Source organism: Patella vulgata, chromosome 6 (assembly GCF_932274485.2).
Source record: "Patella vulgata chromosome 6, xgPatVulg1.2, whole genome shotgun sequence".
Taxonomy (NCBI): domain Eukaryota; kingdom Metazoa; phylum Mollusca; class Gastropoda; family Patellidae; genus Patella; species Patella vulgata.
In genome coordinates, this window is record NC_065884.2 from 63,489,932 (window position 1) to 63,501,307 (window position 11,376).

At 38.2% G+C, this 11,376-nt stretch overlaps 1 long non-coding RNA gene across 1 annotated transcript; it reads right to left on the minus strand.

The window, feature by feature from the left end:
* Positions 1-4,411: 4,411 nt before the first annotated feature.
* LOC126825699 (uncharacterized) lies at positions 4,412-9,693 on the minus strand. Its single transcript, XR_007682131.2, has 3 exons — positions 9,402-9,693; positions 8,678-8,729; positions 4,412-5,844 (listed from the first exon to the last, which is right to left on the minus strand). It is a non-coding gene; the product is annotated as an uncharacterized LOC126825699 (long non-coding RNA).
* Positions 9,694-11,376: the final 1,683 nt, after the last annotated feature.

The window sequence follows — 11,376 nt, forward strand, 5'->3', positions numbered from 1 at the left end:
TTGACCTTACAACATACAATTCCATCCATTTATCGTTATATATCTTGTTATTTTACAAACATATTATTTATCTCAATAATTAGGTAATAGCTGCTGATTGTAAATTTTCTCACAGTATTGGACATTTTTCTCACAGTTTTCTCACAGTATTGGACATAATTCTCACAGTATTGGACATTTTTCTCACAGTAAAGAATAATATTTCTTACAGTATTGGACATTTTTCTCACCGTATAGAATATTTTTTTCAGTGTCAAACATTTTTCTCACAGTGTCAAACATTTTTCTCACTGTTATCGAATCTTCTTTTTAGTAGTATCAAAACTTTTATGTGGATAGTTGATGTATTTTCAATTTATAGTATTATATCTAAAAGGAATCGAACCATTTTTGACAGCTTAATCCACTCTAAAAATGTACTGAGATTGATTATGTAACAATTAGATAATGTCCGGTGGCTCTGGCTTGTTTGTATTGTTTACAGAAGCTTCCAGATATTGCGAGAGCTTTGAGCAAACATTACATCCTGTTTTTTATGTCATCTACAGCGATGGCGTGGTTTTGAATCCCTGGTTGTACGTTACAAGGAGTAGGGTCGCCTGTCCAACCTCGTGGGTTTTCTCCGGGTCCTCCGGTTTCCTCCCACTGCTAAAGACCCCTACACGCAAGCAAATTATTTAAATAATATTAAAACATATGTTAGTCCCGAAATGACCTAGTGAAATGACCTAGTTGTGTCCAGTGGGTTAAACCCCATTTCTTTCTTTCTCTCTCTCTCTCTCTCTCTCTTTCTCATCTACAGCGGATACTGTATGTTAAAAAATTTTCAATTCATCATATCACTATAAATACTGAACAGATCTATATTTATTACATCTCACAGTTCTCCAACTAAACTGCACTATTATATTTATACAATTTCGGAATACAGAAAGGACGTTTGTAAGTTTTAATAACTTTTGTCTAATCCAATTGTATCATTAATTATTTTCATTGATGCAATAAAATATGTTTAAACCAACTACTGAACAGAATTGAACCAATTTTGGGTCGATATTCCTTTTAGAACCCCCACTTTGATAATAGTGCTGTTTGCCAGGGATTCAAAATCCTACTCATGAGAATCAGAGACTTTATCTATTGTTGTAACTGTTTTGTTTTTGGTCTTCACCACTTATATAAATTTTACTATATATTTTTATCATGTCTGTTATTATAATTTTAAACTAGGGCTTCCATTGTAAATAGATACATGATGTATGCCTACATGTATTAACACATATTAATGTCTCAATATATTATTATTAAAGATGCATTAGGCAAGATCTAAAGGAGCCTATTGCAGATCTTTTCTGGCTTCAAACATTATATAATTTATCCACATGACAAGCCCATAATTATCTCTTTAGACCACTGGATGGCTGAGATATTCAATGGATTGGACCAAATGGATGTCACTCAATAGAGAGAGAGAGAGAAATGGGGTTTAACGTCCACTCGACAAACTAGGTCATTTCGGGACTAACATGGTTTAATTTTATTTCAATAATTCGCTTGCGTGTAGGGGTCTTTAGCAGTCGGAGGACCTGGAGAAAACCCACGTGGTTGGACAGTCGACCTTGTCGCTCAATAGAAGGACTGACTTTGATTATTATCAATGTAATGGTACTATGTCTTGTAAAAACTTCAAACACACATAACTTCACTCAGAATAAAGTAATTGACTGAAATTTTCAATATATTCATTTTTCGTTAACTATTATAACAAGAAGGGCCATCTCTTTATCTAAATCTCTTCGATACACTGCTTGCACATGATAAGGAGTAGGGTCGCCTGTCCAAACTCGTGGGTTTTCTCTGGGTGCTCCGGTTTCCTCCGGGGGGGTTGGATGGCTGAATGATTAGCGTGCGCGCGCTGTATTATAAAGTCTGTCATTGAGTCGACTGGCGTGGTTTTGAATCCCCGGTTGTACGTGGCAAGGAGAAGCGTCGCCTGTCCAACCTCGTGGGTTTTCTCCGGGTCCTCCGGTTTCCTCCCACTGCTAAAGACCCCTACGTGCAAGCGAATTATGTAAATAAAATTAAACCATATGTTAGTCCCGAAATGACCTAGTTTGTGTCGAGTGGACGTTAAACCCCATTTCTTCCTCTCTCTCTCTCCGGTTTCCTCCCACTGCTAAAGACCCTTACGCGCAAGCAAATTATTGAAATAAAGTTGAACCATATGTTAATCCTGAAATGACCTAGTTTGTGTTGAGTGGATGTTAAACCCCATTTCTCTATATCTGTTCTCTAAATCTTACATAATGCATCTTTAGCACTTATTTGTCTCAATAACATTGTTTACTATAATCACGTTAACATAAGGTGTATTGGAAATATTAGCTTACACAAGTATATATCTGTTAAATTACATATTAACTGTATAAATGAGTTTGTAAAATAAAAATAACAAACATTGGGGTTTCTTTATTGGGTGTGTGGGTGGGGGGAGGGTGGGGTAGTTGATCTTTTTTAGGGTTTTGTTGTTGGGTTGGGGTAGTCGACCGGTCAGGGAAGACTAAAATGTACATTGAGGTTTCGTTGTTGGGATGGGGTAGTCGGTCTGTAAGGGCAGACTAAAATGTATCTTTTTGGGGGTTTTGTTGTTGGGGTGGGATAGTCGATCTGTAAGGGCACACTAAAATATATCTTTTTTAGGGTTTTGTTGTTGGGGTGGGGTAGTCGATAGGTCAGAGCAGACTAAAATGTACCTTGTTTGAGGTTTCGTTGTTGGGGTGGGGTAGTCGATCGGTCAGGGCAGACTAAAATGTACGTTGTTGGGGTGGCATAGTCGATCAATCAGGACAGACTAAAATGTACATTGTTGGGGGGTTGGATGGCTGAATGGTTAGCACGTGCGCGCTGTATCATAAAGCCTGTCCAACCTCGTAGGTTTTCTCTGGGTCCTCCGGTTTCCTTCCACTGCTAAAGACCCCTACGTGCAAGCGAATTATGGAAATAAAATTGAACCATATGTTGGTCACGAAATGACCTAGTTTGTGTCGTGGACGTTAAACCCCATCTCTCTCTCTCTCTCTCTCATGTACATTGTTTGAAGTTTCATTATTGGGGTGGGTAGTCCATCGATAAAAGCAAACTAAAATGTACCTTGTTTGAGGTTTTGCCGTGGGCGTGGAGGAGGCTGCAGTAGTAGATCGGTAAGTGAAGTGGTCTCACGATTTAAGCGTTTGAATCTCAGTGTTGGCCAAAGTGACCATTCACCTGTGGGATGTTCAAGGTGAGTGTGACTAGTTGTCAGGATGTTATGAAAAACCAAGGTCCACCCTGTGTACAATGTTAAGGTAACAATCAAAGAAGGGGATGAAGAAAAAACTTTGTTGGGCAAAATGCATTTACCTGAACAGTAGTCATAGAAATGAAAAAAAATACAATTATTTTGTCTCAAAATGACCAAAGAAACATATTCAAACTAATTTATCAAACATTTGGTTCAGATCCCTCTCAAAACATTTTAATTTGAAGAAACCTGTAAATTCTATTTTGTATCTGACTTCATTGAGAGGAGGGTCAATTTTATTGTTATACAGATTTTGCCTCCCCTAGCAAATGGCTCGAGATCGATTCTATAGTGGGTTCCCAAACAGTCCAAAATTTTTATATCCTCCTTCCCTCAAAACTTAGTAATATAAATATTTTTTTTTTTTTTTTTTTTTTTCTGCCCGATCAGCTTTAGGAGTAGGGGGCAGAATTGATGTACCCGAAAATATTTCAGTCGCGGACCCTGAAGCCACGAATTAAGTCGTTAGTGGGACAGAACAACTCTGATCAGCATGGATCCTAACAACAATTTGAACATTTTTGGGTATGCGATGCTACTAATTCGCGCCATTTTACATTTTGGAGCCTTAGTGGCTCAGTGTATGTGGCGCTGGCTCAATAATCAGGTCTCTAGTTCGCTCCCGCAGGCGTGGTTTTCCCGTGTCAGATGGTACGAAAACACAGGGTGTCATGTATAGGCTGGTCTACACGCAAACGAACCATAGACAGTTGGAATTCGAAGCAAAAGTAGCCCACGGGACCGCTGTTTGTACAAAATTTCACCTATAGCGTATTGCGTGGCATATTCCAGTCTTCATTAGTGGTTAGTGCTAAATGATAAGGCCAGCTCAATTTTTCGTCATAGGTCACGAGATCTAAACAGGACTAGCGCTAATCCTAACCCTAACCCTGGACCTAGCCCCAAATAGATCTAACCTCATTAACCCAGTTGGTACAGACAAATGGGACGTTAAACCCCATTTCATTTTGTTATTTTACATTTTCGCAATTTGAGTGATTCAGGACAGTATGTAACCTATTCCAGACACGTTCTTGAAAAATAAATTAACAATTCAGATCGAAAACATTTTACAATAATTTAATATTTTACTTACATTAAAATATAATAAATATGTTACTTACATAAATATTTTACATAACAATAAATTACCGATAAATAACATGATATTCACATTTACTTGTAGCCAGGAATTTAAAACTGAAATCCGTTCGTTTTGGATTGGATACTGGCAGGAATAAAGATCAATTTCAAATATATAAATTTCAAAATAGCCGGCGTCGCGGCCAATACTCTAATCCCTGTAGTCACAATAAGTCAACACTTAACAGTTAGTCGGCACGCCAATGTTTCGTTGAGTTGTATTTTTGTTCTCACTAATTGCGAGTATAAAGAGGTTAGGGTATTTACAACGACGCGGTGTCTTCGAGTGCCAATATATTATAATGTCAAATGGCATAAGATCTACAGATCAGTAATATACTTTTAATAATGAAGTCACGGGTTCGATCCCGGTGTTGGTCGAGAAAGATCCTCACGATTTTCAAGACCGGTTTGTCCTTATCCGTGATGCAGAACTTGGAGGTGGGAGAGAGCTTAAAATGTGTCTTGTTGTTCGGATGAAACCAGAAACCAAGGTACCGCGTTTAAAGAGAGAGAGAGAGAGAGAGAGAGAGAGAAATGGGATTTAACGTCCACTCAACACAAACTAGGTCACTTCGGGACTAACACATGGTTCAATTTTATTTCAATAATTCGCTTGCGCATAGGGGGAGGAAACCGGAGGACCCGGAGAAAACCCACGAGTTTGGACAGGCGACCCGTATCGCGTTTAAACACTGACTTGCACATATAAGAACACTTGCCAGAGTAGGCGGGAACTTCATGAGGTATGTTGGTCGCCATTAGCCCGGTTGGTAGCGCAAACTATGAAGTTAAACCCCATTTTATTTCATTTATATTTCGTAATATAGGAATACGATTTCGCAACACAATGAAAACACCACTACACAAATAATAATAATATTAGCATAATTTGTGAAGGATTGCTTAAAACAACCAATACCAAAAACAAAGCATTAAATCATTTATAAAATTCGAAAAAAAAACCAATGATATTACTACTATAACATGTAGCATTCAAAAGGCGGAAATTCGGCAGATTAAAAAAAAATACATCAACGAAATATAAACAAAGAATATCTCTAGGTCCTGTCGACAGTTTCGATGGGTGTTAAACCTTTAGCTGGGTTTCCGAATGAATTTTGAACATGATAAGTACGACCCGTAGTGGTTCGTCCAGAATAAGGTATGGTGGATTGCGGGTGGATAGCAGTCGGTTTCTCCATTACGGTATACGTCATGGGCACCTGCATGTTGACTCGGTGTCGGGGTTGCTCCCAAGGCCATGGTGGTCGGCTCAAGGGCTGATTTCTTGGGGTGTTGACACTTTCTGACGTCCAATCAGGGTTGATGACGAAACATGACCTTGATCTTCTTACGTTCTGTAAAATAAAAAAAATATAAATTTTTAGAGGGTAAAACCTCTGACTGGCACCTGAAAATGTCTAATCACACGGTTTTTCTATTGCCCTCCTACCTCTAAAACGCCCATAACCTGTGTGGAAATGACTTTCAACGGGGGAAGGGGTGGGGGTGTAATATTTTATAACGATGCAAGATTTTCACCTTAAAACACAAATCAACACAAAATATCTGGTCAAGTCAAAATTTTTGTTTCTACAAATTAATTAATTAATGTGCATGTAAAACTGGTATGAGAATCGCCAAATGCGGTTCATTAAATTTGCAGACGGGTGCATGACCATGGTTTAATTTTCGCTGATTGGCCACCGGCGATAAATAATCGTGATGAAATGAAAATGAAGTTTAACTTCATGTAAATGAAAAAAAATGAAATGAAATGTTGTTTAACGTCCTACCGTTCTGCTCCGACTGGGCTAATGAAGACGGGCATACACCGTGCAGTGTGCTATGAGGAAAATTTTGCCCGGACAGCGCCGCTACGGCCTACCCTAATTCCAACAGCTAAGGGATCTTTTTACGTGCACGCCACTGTGTACACGGGGTGACGGGATCTCGGTTTTTCGTACCATCCGAATGACTAGACAGCTGTCCTTGTCAGGCCATCCATAATAAAAATGGGTATACGCCATACAGTGTACTGTGGGGGGGGGGGGCGGTCGACATTACTCTAAATTGTTCGTCCGACACCGGGATTGAACCAGGGACACACTGGATGGGGACACAATACCAGAATCACTAAACCACACTGAAAACTCCACGACAGATAATGCGTGTGCGTTGCATCAGAAGGTCTGTCATTAAGTCAAGTGGCGTGGTTTCGATTCGACATTCGTACGTGACAAGGAGTAGGGTGGCCTGTGGGTAAGGGTCTGACTTAATAAGCAGTATTTCCGGGGTTCGATTCCAAGGATATTCCGGCGTGGTTTCCCCTTGTTTGGGATGCAAGACGGGGGCCTGGCAATGGAAGGTGTCTAATCGTACGTATGGGACGAAAAACACAGTTCCATTGGCAGTTGGAATTCGAAATAAAACTAACAGGTCGTTGTCCCGCTGTCCGCTGTATGACGTATGCCTGACTTCATTAGCCCGATCGGCGCAGGCAAATCGGACCTCAAACCTCATTTTATTTCATTTCAGATATCTCTATTTTTTCTCCGCCCGCATAATACAATACAATCTAAACAATAAAATTAATTATTTCATTCAGTTTAGGTGTCTCGATTCATGACACAGAGCTGAGTCTTTTTGAATGAATACAATTATTCAGACAGCACGATTGTTATTCATAGTATGAAATATGAAATATATTTTGTTATTTTAATATTGATTAAATGCTAAATACCTGAATATGTAACACATGTTATATTCTCCTATATGCTTTATTAATTAAGTATTGGCCATGTTTATATAATTGGTTTTATACGGGTGTCGCAATTTGACTTTATATTAAAGATACATTATGGGAGATAAGATAAAGAGCTGGTAGTTCTCACCATAATAGTTAAAAACTAGATAATATAAAGGGAATTTGCTGAAAATTTCAATCAAATTGATGGCTAGTGATGCCATTGAGAGTTGATTATGGTCAGGATAAGTTCATTAATTTCTAATTAATAATTTAGATAACATTTTAGGCTTAAAGAAAGACCGGCAATTTTATTGGCAAATTTAGATCTTGCATAAGGTATGTTTAAGTTAAATTATTTTGATATCTATGAAATGAATTGAAATGGGGTTTAACATCCTACTGTTCTGCCATGCAGTGTGCTATGAGGGACATTTGCCCTGGCAGCGGCAATATGGCCTACTCTTATATCGAATTCCAACTGCCAAGGGACCTTTTACGTGCATGTCAATGTATACACGGGACATCGGTTTGTCGTCCCTTCCGAACGACTAGACAGCTGTCCATGTCAGGCCCTCCGTCCAGCATCACTGACAAGGGGGCACAACGTCGGAATGTCCCGATGAAATTTCAGGCTAGGGAGCCAGCGTCTTACCCACTTAGCCACCGTGGCTCTATATTGCTTGCAATGTCCGTGTAATTTGTGTGTTTAATGGGTTTTATTTGTGTGTGTGTGTGGCCTTCTTGATCTTACTATATTAATCAACAATACATTAAAGGAAAATATTGGTGCCAGTCATTATCAAAGATGTGATAGAGCTGGTTAAACACATTCCAAATATAATTTTAACACGGAGATCATTGCTACGATAGCTGAGTAATACAGGTTTCCTGAATCGGAAGTGACGAACGCCAAAGGAAAACACGAGTCATACCTCTATATAACTGACTGATGTGACGAGTGATAACAGATACACGGCCGAATTTCTGCTCACTAATAATTCCTTCCAAGACCAAGAGTGCGGTTTAACTTTACGTCAACACGATACTTAGGTCATTTTTAGACTAACATATTAAGGGTAAACCTTTTCTATGGAAACGTATACAGGGGATAAGAATTTTGACCTGGGAGAGTTATAGCGAGTGCCCTTTAGATTATAAGGTCTGTCAATGAGTAAGTGCTGTGGTTTCGATGCAATAATTGCACGTGACAACGAGTAGGGTTGCCTGTCTTATCTCGTGTGTGTAGGTTTTCCGTGTTCCCCGGTTTCCTCCCTCTGCTAAAGACCCCCTACGCGCATTGCATCATGTTATTCCCGATATGACATAGTTTGTGTTGAGTGGGCGTTAGTCTTCCGCTCTTGAAGTTTTGACCAGATATGGGTTAAAAAGGTGCTAACTAGTGCTAATATTGGTTGATTTCAAACTGTCAATATGAAACTTACCCCAAACATACTGCCTTGGTGATGGTTGTCATAGTGACGTGGAGTCAATTCACTTAAAATAGAAATAAAAATAACAGTTTATATGTTTAAATTAGGATCTGTTTCCGTACAAATGGTAATCTTCTTGACGTTCTTCTACTTGAGACAATTAATTGTATGCCATTTGCAAAAGAAAAGGTTGTATTGCCGCTGTCCGGGCAAAATTTCCCTCATAACACACTGCATTGCGTAAACCCATCTTCAACAGAAAGGACAGTTGGTGGGGACACGTAAGATCTTTATAAACACCATATCATTTCATTTCATATAATTTTAAAAATATATATATAAATTAAGTAATCGCAGTTAAGAAAACAGAACTCTATGCAGGTGACGTTATAATTATCAAAAGTTTAACAATCCAATTACGCTCAATACAATTTTAAAATTTACTATTAGGCCAGTTGATCAATCGGAGCTTTAAACAATTGACATCTGATCAGAAACAAGTTAACTTATTGGAGGACAGTAAAACATTCACGCGAATTTAACAATAATTGTTTTCTGAAAATCTTGCACCTGACGAAGCTGTCAGTACTGTAGGCAATGGTGTTATTTCTTTTGTTAGAAGATAGCTAATTTTGCCCCAAATATATATTTTTACATTCGCTGAGGCCCCAATGTAGATTCTCGTCCAAGCATTACTCCATCGAAGGAAACGACACAAAGAAAAGAAAATACTCACTCTGCAATGGCAGATTTATCCGTTCTAGGAGTTGTCCAGGGTTTAGACATTTCTGTAACTTTTTAATTAACACAACTATATATCCAGTAACTACCGAGTGCAGCCAATATTCCCAGTAGACTTTAAGACATACGTGCTTTGTTTTTTTGTAAAATAGTTTCAGATAGCAACACGAGCCGTGATCATCAACCCTAAGCGTTGTCTTTTCTTCTAATGGCTATACACAAACTGTGACATCCAAATATATAATAAACTTTCTAATTAACAAGTTACCGCGTAAGATTTACCAGCCTCTTTTTCGCCGATTGTTAAGTGCTGTTTTGCGACTTGTATAATCGGGATCATGGTACCGTCTGTTACTAATGGTGTCACGTGACGAGAAAGTTATATTAATCGTATACAAAATAACATCGATCTATGGCAATATAAGTATACTAATTGTGAATAATGTGCAGTAACAAAAGAAATCTATGGTCTTATTAAGATGTTATATAAGCACAATCTAACTAGGATTATCTGCTTAATCTCTAGCGATAATCTCACTAATCTATATGGCCCTCGTAATTAATTTATCAACGAAACGCCTGGGATTTAATTAACTAATTAATAATAAAATATTTGTATCTTAAAATTCAAACACAATTATTGTTTCTATTCTAGCGTTATGAGGGTTGGCTGAAATGTTCTAAGCCTGAAAAGGTTAAAACAATTGGGTTGAAACAAACTAATGCCACCAACAAGTACAATCATTTAATGAATAATAACCATAAGAACTGCAACTGTAGCGGTATTATTGTCTTCGTATACCAGACCATCTTGTGAACCTACCCATTAAAAGCACCAGAAACGGGCAAAACCGGCTATAGGACAGTCATCCATCAAGTACCCACCACTGAAGGAACTAACCCCAACACAGATGATGCTCTTCATTTTCCACCGTAAAGAGGTGATCTGCGGAATTTAAGCGTGGCAGGGCAGAGAGCCTTGCCAATAACCAGCATCCTGGAAGGCTATTTTCAGCACCCATTAAGGAAAACATTACCAAAGTGCATGACATGGTGATGACTGATCGACGATGGATCACTCGACACCTTCCCGGTGCTGTGGGCAGCTCTCGCTAGAGAATTAAGCACATTTTCGCCAACGAGTCAGGAATGAAGCAAGTTTCTGAAAGATGGGTAATTCTTGCATCGTGAAATCATGCTGAAAATGATCGAAAGTAATAAACCTTTCAATAAATATGTAAACTTGCTAAATTCACCTTTCTTCTTTGTGACCCCGGTGGTCAAAGGTTTAAATTTTCCGTTAATAATAGTAATGATGACTTCTTATCAGCTCTAAACGACTCTTATAGGGTGACGATAATATTCTTTAAGTGACATTTAATAACTGGGCAGATAAATAAACTATAAACATACATAAGGAAAAACGCAAAAGGAAAACACGAGTTATCCTTTTATATAACTGACTGAAGTGACGAGTCATAACAGATACACGGGCGAATTTTTGTTCACTAATAATTCCTTCGAAGACCAAAAGTTGTTAAGTGAGACTGTGAGAGAATATCCGACAATTCAAAAAGGTTATTGAATGTCACTAGATAAGAGAACACGAGAAAAATAGAAATAGTCCGTAAATTCACTTGTTATTATTCATTCTATACTTAAACATACATTATGCAAGAGCTAAATCTACCTTTTGCAAGTCTTTGTTTGGGACTGAAATGTTATCTAAATTATTAATTAGACATTAATTAACTTATCCAGACCATAATCAACTCTCGATGGCATCGTTAGCCTGCGATGTTTATTGGATTCGGTTCCGATTGGCTGTTCGACTTCCATTCATAATTTAATCATGAAAGGGATAATCGAGACTATGTTTTTTTATGCTACCGACATTAGTAATGATGATCGAGGCTAGACCAAAAATTCAATCGCTAAAATCTCGGTTCATAGTGGATTAATTTGACTGA